Consider the following 9565-nt stretch of genomic DNA (forward strand, 5'->3'; position numbering starts at 1 on the left):
CCACCTGGATCAACCAGGAGTCAAAGGACATTCTGGAAAAGGTCTGTATGTGTGTCAACCCATCTGTCCTTCAAAGTCAATGTGGGGTTAATCAACCAATGAGAGCTCAGTAGAGTATTCAGTAGAAGCTATATCTACCACCCATAAGTCAATGTCTTTGTGTGTCCTTTTGCAAATTTACTGCACCATTCTGACCATTGTTCTATCAATCAAATATTTCTGTTTGAATCTTTTAATGAGTGAGTGAGTAAATACATCTGTTAGTCACTTAGTGAAGGAGTGAACCTGACTAGGTGAATGTATCTGTGGACAAGTGAAGTAGTTTGTATTAATCTCATTCAGCTTTACAGAGTGACCCTGAAGTGTACATTGTGTCGTTGACCACCTTCCAAACCAGCATTGCTTAATGTCTATGTTCCCATGTACTTTGCCCCCATAGCTATTGGAGAAAGACCCCAACCACAGGTTGGGCATATTTGGAAACATTAGGGAACATGCCTTCTTTGACTCCATAGATTGGTTTAGGCTTAAAAGGAGGTTGAGCCCCTATTCAAGCCTGAATTGGTACTATCTGCTTGGTCATTGGTTTATGTGCTGATCATATAGCAATATACAGTACATGTCCTGTACTTTTAAGGTGAAACTTATGTGAGAACAGCTTTACTTATGCTTAAGAGCACCAATGCTTTTGAGACTTGCACAGGAGAGTCTACAAAACAATATATTAAGTTCATAGAGTGTCAACTCATATAATACATAGGAGAGCAAAATGAGTCTTTGAGTCAGTCCAGGATTTTAATTTGGATTTGGATGAGTGCACTTAATGACACTCCTGTGCTAAACTGTGAATGTACAAGTAGTAAAAATTGCAAATCTATATCAGCTCATGTGTGTGTCCTACTGCTCTTCCATCTGAAAGGGATAAAACTGTTGCAGACAGGGTCTCCTGAGCTTCAGTTTTCCCATCATGTATTACTAACATTTTTTTCACTCTATTTCTGGCCCCTGACAGATCTTTCTTTTCTGCCAATCACAGGTGAACCGCAACGATTACAGGTATTTTAACGAGGTGTTCCTGAATGAGACACCTAAGATGTCCCAGGGTGACTGCAGTTGCTCTGGACCCATGGATCAATATGCATTTGCATACTTCTCATTCTTCATTAATCCAATCCAAACAGCACATATTGAATCATTTCTGTGTTATTTGTGCATCAGATTGTTTATTCACTGTATTTACTTGTAATAAATCTTAAATTAATACCTAAAATTTGTTGTCATGCTTATCTGTCACATTAACATTATCGGGATGTTGCATCAATCCATTCAGCCATACCAAAGACCCAGAGCTTAGTGGTTTGACTCTGCACCATGAAAACTTTCTATTTTCAGTATTTATGAGATAAAGGGCTGTTACTGTACCCAAAGCCAAACTAATGACAAGTCTGGTAGTGTGGCAGAACTGATGAGCTTTTTAGTATCATTCAGCACTGATATATTATCCACACACTTCCCTCTTGAGTCTTCCTGAGTCTGAGTACTATTTTGTAAAAGAGGACACATTTCATTAGATGTAGAGGTTACATGACAGGAAATTATGCTTGTGAATGGATTTGTCCTGTGGTAGTAGGCTACAGCCAATCACTGCATCATTTTTCCTGAACTGCTTCAGGAAATATCAGAAATTATTTTTACATACATGAAAAATGAAGAATATATTTTTAGAATTAAAACTTAAATGCATACATGCTGCCTAGTGATGGGCAAAGCTGTTCTTTTCAGTGTACTGAATCATTAGAATCAGTTCATTAAAATGATTTGTTCAAAAGATTCGTTCACCGAATCGTTCAGTGCTTGACCGGAGCTCCGACTGCGTAGTCCCACTCACTCACGGCCGAACGTTCAGTTCAGCTCGCTAACTAGTGAACTGAGAACGGTCATTCGTGAAGGATAAGACAGTGAGCTGAGAATTTAGTTGGATAAAGCTGCTATAACAAAGTCCTACCCTATTATGTACAGCACTTATATTTTCGCGACACCTAATTATTAAATAAAATATTTGGTACTACTTCCTACTTCGAGACTTCAAGACATGAGAGAGAAGGAGAGGGGCTGGCTTGAGCGACTCAGCGACTGTCTATCACTCAGGGCTAACGTTCACTGTATACGTTAAGTGAACGAATCACTGATCATGCACCGTTCAGTGTATCCCTGTGAACGAATCACATTCGCTCGCAACTGACTGAGAGCTCAACTGAACTGACTGAGAAATGAACGGATCAGTTCAGTTTGTTCACCCAAAAGATTTGTTCTTTTCAACAAATCGTTCACGAACGACACAACACTAATGCTGCCAAGTGAGTATAAATGAAATGATTACATTTAAGTAAAAATATAAAGGATCAGGAACTGTGTTTTTGGTAAAAGAAGATTAACCAACAAAATATTTATTTAATATTATATTCACCTTTCAGATATTAGCAGATGCTATTAATGTAGCCTACCATTTTGTGATCAATTGGTATGCTAATAATTTTGCAAAATGGGAGAAAACACTAACAGATGCAATACTAGCAGGCCATAAGATATGCCACTGATTTGCCGCTGTTGCAGCATAGAATACATTCTACTGTAAAATCACAGAGTGGAGGCCCATGTTTTTTCAGACAATTTCTTCTTCCTGAGATGTCAACATTGTAGGTTTACAGCAGAAAAATGAATGGATGATCAAACACGTATAATCACATACTTCTTTGATGATAATTACCATGAGAACATTATATTGTAGTCTTATATTATTCGGTATAACTGATAAGAAAACAGCAATTTGGACCACCATACCACATTATGATACTCACAGCAGTATATGATATAACACAAGACACCTGTGAAGAACCACCTGGTTAAGCAGAAAATTTAGCAAGTCTCTCTTAAAAATGGTATAAATGTGCACACATATGTACAGTGTGCTGAAGTGTATGCTTTCGACAAAATTCTATGTCATCCAATGTATGGTATGAAAATCAGTGAAAATGTAACATTATAAAAAATTTTGATTTATGTATATTCTTAATGTACCCATTTGAGTTCAAGGTCATGACTTAACAACAGGTGGCAAAACAACTGGCTGTTATTCAACTTTGGTTGAAAAATTGTTATTCAGCAGAACCAGAAATTCCATATACACTGGAATGACAATGCTACACCAACTGATAAGCCTGTGTAAGTACTCTACTTCACTTTTTGCACATGAAATACATCTTACTTAAAGTAATAATCTCGAAGATTTTCATTAATGTCTGTTAAGTCATTATCTATCGCTGAATTAGGTTACATAATGGTGATTGAGCCTATTATTATATTAATTTATATTATTGTTATTATTATTATTATTATTATTATTATTTATGATTAAAGAACTGGATGTCTGTGGCGACATTCCTGGGAAAAAATCACAAGTGGCGCATGATAGTTTTCCATCACCCATCAGTGGTTGGTCCACCAGAGAGGGTTGGCGGAGCTAACGCAACAGGCTTGCTCTTCAACTCACTTGTGTGTGAGCGGCATACTGTTTTTTCGGGTGTCTGCTAGCGTTAAAGGTGGGGGGGTTATGGAACCCTAATAAGTTTTTGTGTAACATGAGAGGTCATATTATTTCTTGATGTAGATTTCGTATTACATTTGATGGCAATGTAACGTTACTAAATTACATAGCTATTTGCACAGCTAACGCTAGCTACCGGCCCATGTCAATAAAGGCAACAATAGTTTAGACAACGTTGCGCACAATATCCATCTCTCATATCAGGTAACGTTGATTTAGCTAGCTAGCTAATGTAATTAACACAATCTAATGTCAGCTAACAATTAGAAAAAATGCTAGCTAACGCTACCGACCGGTACCGACCTCGCAAACCGTCTCTCGAATGCAATGCTACCTTGTTGCAGCGTTGCAATGTAGCAAACTAAAGGCCAGTTCAGATGAATGATTTGCAACGAGACTGGATGCAACTTGCAAAATTCCAAGACGTCTGATTGTAAACGTTCTAAAACTGCACATGGCAATTTGACAAGGTGGGTCTTTTGAGACCCTAGGCAACCATTCAGAGGCTCTGCAACCAGTTCACACGGCTGCAATTTTTTCTGCAACATTCTAAAACTGTTTCGTCTCGTTGCGAATCATTGATCTTAACTGACCTTAACGTTACCGTTATTTACATTGCCATCAAGTTCATCAATATATAAGCCGGGGTATACGTGGAGCAGAGTGGGGTCTGATTTCTATGTAAAGATGTCAAGCCGGAGAAAACTAAATAAAAGAATATGGCAGTATGGATTAGCGTTGTTATTATTTTATTACGCTTCCACATATGTTCCTTCAGCCTTGATGCCCTTTTTTGATGAAATCTCCTTTGTTTTTGTTTTTAACACCAAGCTCAGCTTTATTCTCAAACAGTTTAGCTAGCAAAACCAGAAACAAGGCAGTTGTTGTTTCAAAAATATCACACAACAATCATTCACGATGATGATGCACGAGATACATAATTGCATGAGTCACAGCGAATCCCGCAAATTCTTCTCTGCACTGTAAAGATGTTCATACCGAGCAAAAAGTGGATAAAGAACGTTTGTGGAAATTGATCATCACTAATTCTACCCCAGGTCTGCTACAGCATTTTAACCTGGCTCGGCAGTGTAAAGACAGCTTAAGTTAGCCTAATGTTAGACAATGAATGAGTATGTACATAACGTTAATTGTATAACAACCATTTTTTATTCAGTAAATAATAAGTGTAATAGTTGGCGTGGCCCAGGTGCCAACTGACTGACGTCACACTGGTTGGATCCGGTTGGATCTATGGGAAGTGAGGTCCAAAAACACACCTACAATTACCGCTTCTCGCCATTGGTACCAACATAGAGAACGAAACTGAAATCTTTGAGATTGTTACTTTAAAGACACAGTGCAGTCCGTGAGTATTTGAACAATGAGACAATTTTAGCTAGCCTTGAGGATGTTCTGGTCAGATGAACAAAAATTGCCATAAAGACACGCTATGTATGAGGAAAGGTGGGCTTTTCTCAGAACACCATCCAACTGTGAGCATGGGTGGCAGCATCATGGTTGCGGGGGTGTTTTGCTGGAAAAGGGACTGGTGCACTTCAGAAAATAGACGGCATCATGAGGAGGAGGATTATCTAGAAATACTGAAGCAACACCTCAAGACATCAGCTGGAAAGTTAAAACTTGATCACAACTGGGTCTTCCATCAGGACAATGATCCAAAACATACCTCAAAAGTTGTAACAAAATGGCTTAAAGACAACAAAGTGAAAGTATTGGAGTGGCCAATACAAAGCCCTGACCTAAATCCCATAGAAAACTTGTGGACTGAACTGAAAAAGTGTGTCAGAGCAAGCAGGCCCACAAACCTGACTGAGTTTCACCAGTTCTGTCAGGAGGAATGGGTAAAAATTCCGGCAAAGTATTGTGAGAATCTTGTGGAAGGCTACCCCAAGCGTTTGATTCAAGTTAAGTAATTAAAAGGCAATGTCACCAAATAGTAACAAAGTGTATGCCAACTTTTGACCCACTGGAATTCTGATATCGTGAATTAAAGCTGAAATAAATCTGTCTCTTAGCTATTATTTTGAAATGACCTCTAATGGAAATAAAGTAGATACCATACATTCCCTGTGTTAAGTCAATTAGGGTAACATAAAATGTGTGGAGTTGTAAAAAATTGAGTGTGAATGTCTTTAGCCTAGGTGTCTATAAACTTCTGGTCTCAACTGTACAGCCTGATCTGGCTAAAATAAGTGGTCACACATAGTACTTTTTTCTTGTGTCTGTTTACAGGCCACCTGGGCCTTATTCTGATTTTTTAAATTGAATTTGCTGAGTTTCTGTCACACCTTGCAACTTCAGCAGACAAGGTCGTTATTGTTGGCGATTTTAGCATGGATCACCATGGGTGAGAACTGAATCGTGGATAAACGCGGTGATCCCTTTGGAACAGCTTTTGCCTCTATTATTGTCAATTGGTTTTGTACAGAATGTTTATGAGCCTACTCACTACCATAGCCATACCGTAGATTTAGTGCCATATAAGCCAGTACTATCCGATCATTTCCTTATTGCCTTTGAAACCAAGGCATCCATCCCACCTGTATCAGAGCCTAGACACGACTGCAGCTGATCATTAAACCCTGAGGTCATTCCTAAGTTTATAAATATGCTTCTGGAGTCATTCCTCTCTAGTGAAGAAAAAGCTGATGAAGTATCACTGGACCACTTGACTAACCAGTTAACTCTTACTCTCAGAAGCACATATGGTTGCCCCCCTAAAAAATTCCAGTCAGAAAAGCCACACTTCTTGGTACAATGACACCACCCGGGCCCTGAAGCAGTCCACAAAAAAATTGGATCGTCTTGCACGGAAAGATAGCCTCCTTCAATACAAGCAAGCTCTTGCATCTGCTATATCTGCCTTTTTCTCTAAACGAATTGAACAAAACAAATATAACCTAAAATTTCTGTTTAGTACTGTGCAAAAATTAACTAAAGAACCATCATCAGACTTTTCATCTTATCCTTTCCAATCACAGCAGCAATGATTTTATGAACTTTTTCGATCTGAAAATTGAGGCTATTAGAGACCCAGATCTCCAAACTGTCTCCTCCATCATACATTACTCCTGATAGTATAAATAAACAGCCCAGTGCTTGGTTACAACAGGAAATTGTACAAACAGTGGCACTGAATGTAAGGGTTTGGGGACGAAGACCAAGCGCAACCGAACAGGGATCTTAATAAAGCGTCTCGCTAAAAGCTGAGCACGCCACAAAATCTCTTCCAAGATCGAGGAAGGGTCAGAATAAACGAACAGAAACAACTACTACTCCACAGGAATATCCCAACTAAACAAGGGAACCTCAAAAGGAGGACTCCGAACCAAGGGGAAGGAGTAGATAGGTTCTCCAAAACTCAGAACAAAAATAAAATAAACAATAGCCCAACGGAGCAAGCTGATACAGACCCAACCTCTGGGCGCTGCACTCAAAAACCTCCGTAGCTCAGAGAGAGAGAGAGGACTAACTGCACAACTCGCAGAACGGATCTCCTCCTAACTCTCTACCCCATGACAATCCTGACTAAAGGAGTCATGGACGTGCAAAACCAGATACCTCCTTTATATAATTTTCACGCGAGAGATTATTAACGGCCATGGACATAATTCTTGGCCATGAGCTTATATAAAGTACGAAGCGCTGAGAAGCACTGTTTAGTTACTAGTACTGGCTCTCATGTGTAGATGACACTAAAGCGCCGTCTTTCGTGAACCCACACCTTAAGTAACATTAGACAGGTGCTGCAGCGAACGCAATCAACACGCCTGCCAAGCACTGAACTAATCAGCGCGGAAGGGGTCTGTAGGCAGAGTGAATTCTGCATGCGTACGGACCATTAAACCAAACGACGTGACAAACTCTAATTAGAGAAGCAGGGGTGGAAAGGAATAGAGCAGAATGCTCAAGCCATCCAAAACCATGACATGACCCCCCCCTCTAAGGAACTGCACCAGACGGTCTTTCCGAACCACAACTGCAAAAATCAGGAATAAGCTCTGGGTCTAAAATGTCCGTAGAGGGGACTCAGCAGCGTTCCTCAGGGCCATAGCCCTCCCAATCCACGAGGATCTGAACCCCTCGGCCCACACATCTCTCAGCCAGAATACGCAACACTGTATACACAGGACCTCCCCCAACGAACGGAGGTGGAGGCGGCGGCTTGTCGGCTGGAACAATGGGCTAATGAGCACTGGCTTCAGACGAGAGACATGAAATGTTGGGTGAATCCTCATAGAGCGAGGAAGCTGTAGGCGAACCGTGACCGGGTTAATCTTTTGGATGATTTTAAAAGGCCCCACGAAGTGCGGAGCGAGTTTACGAGATCCCACTCGCAACGGCAGGTCCCACGTGGATAGCCACACCCATTGACCAACCCGATAAGAAGGAGCCTGGCGGCGACGCCTATCGGCCAGTTCCTTCTGCTTCGCCGAGGAGCGCAGGAGAGACGCACGCACTCTCCTCCACACGGACTAACACCTCCGGACAAAGAACCCAATGGACGGTACCTCTGCGTCCTTCTCTAATTTGGGGAACAGAGGGGGTTGATAACTAATCTAAGCCTCGAATGGCGAGAGCCCCATGGACACATTACGCAGCGTTCAGCCCAAGCGAGGTGACGATTCCATGAGGTCAAGTTGGACGTGGCCAGACAACGGAGCGTGCTCTCTAATGTCTGGTTTGTGCGATCGGTCTATCTGTTAGCCTCCAGGTGAAATCCCGAAGACAGACTGACGCCCCCAGTCGAGCACAGAAGGAACGCCAAAATCGTGCGGAGAATTGGGGCGATCAGACACAATGTCCTGGGGCAGGCCGTGCAATCTAAAAACATGGTCGACCACCAACCGTGTGGTCTCCGGCTCTGATGGCAGTTTCAGCAGAGCGATAAAATGTACCGCTTTGGAGAACCGGGCAACGACCACCAAAAATCACAGTGTTGCCGTCCGACGCAGGCAAGCCAGTGACAAAATCCAAGGCGACGTGACTCCAAGGATGCTTAGGGATGGGTAACGGGCGTAGAACCCCAAGAGTGGGAGCTGTGATCCCTTGTTACGGGCACAGACCGAACGAGCCGAAACGAACTCTCGAACATCCCTCTCCATACCAGGCCAACAAAACCGTCTGGACAGGAAGTCCTTCGTCCGGTGGAGCTGGGAGGAATGAGGAATGTCCCCACTGCAGCACCTGGGACCGTACCCTAGAGGGCACAAAGAGGTAGTGAAGCGGTCCACCACCCGGACCCGGGTCCAGACACAAAACCTTCTGCACCACAGACTCAACATCCCATAAAACCGGAGCCAAAATCTGAGTGGCAGGAACAATGGATTCAGGGGCAGGGTCCCTGTCTGATGGATCATGGATGTGCATCCGGTTTAACATTTTTCGACCCTTGGCGGTATGTCAATAAAAAGTTAAAACGGGCAAAGAACTGCGCCCAATGGGCTTGCCGCAAATTGCGTCTTTTGGCTTGCTGGATATACTCAAGGTTTTTATGGTCGGTCCAAACCATAAAGGGATGTTCCGTGCCCTCCAACCAATGGCGCCATTCCTCTAGTGCCAGCTTAACAGCCAAAAGTTCTCGATCTTTGATGTCATAATTCCTCTTGCCTGGGGAAAGAGACCAAGAAAAATGCGCGCAAGGATGCAGGTTGTTATCATGTGGCGCACGCTGAGAAAGAATGGCCCCCACCCCAACCTCTGAGGCGTCCACCTCCACCACAAAGGGGAGAGAAGGATTGGGCGTGATGAAGATAGGCTCCGAGCTAAACCTCCTCTTTAATTCTTTAAAGGAGAAACTTTCTTGGTTAGCGCGATGATCGGTGCGGCCACGGAGCTAAAATTCCTAATTAACCGCCTATAAAAATTAGCAAACCCCAAAAACCGCTGGACGTCCTTGACGGATTGCGGGGTAGGCTAATTCATAACCGCTGAGAC

This window comes from Anguilla rostrata, chromosome 1 (genome assembly GCF_018555375.3).
Source record: "Anguilla rostrata isolate EN2019 chromosome 1, ASM1855537v3, whole genome shotgun sequence".
Taxonomy (NCBI): Eukaryota; Metazoa; Chordata; class Actinopteri; order Anguilliformes; family Anguillidae; genus Anguilla; species Anguilla rostrata.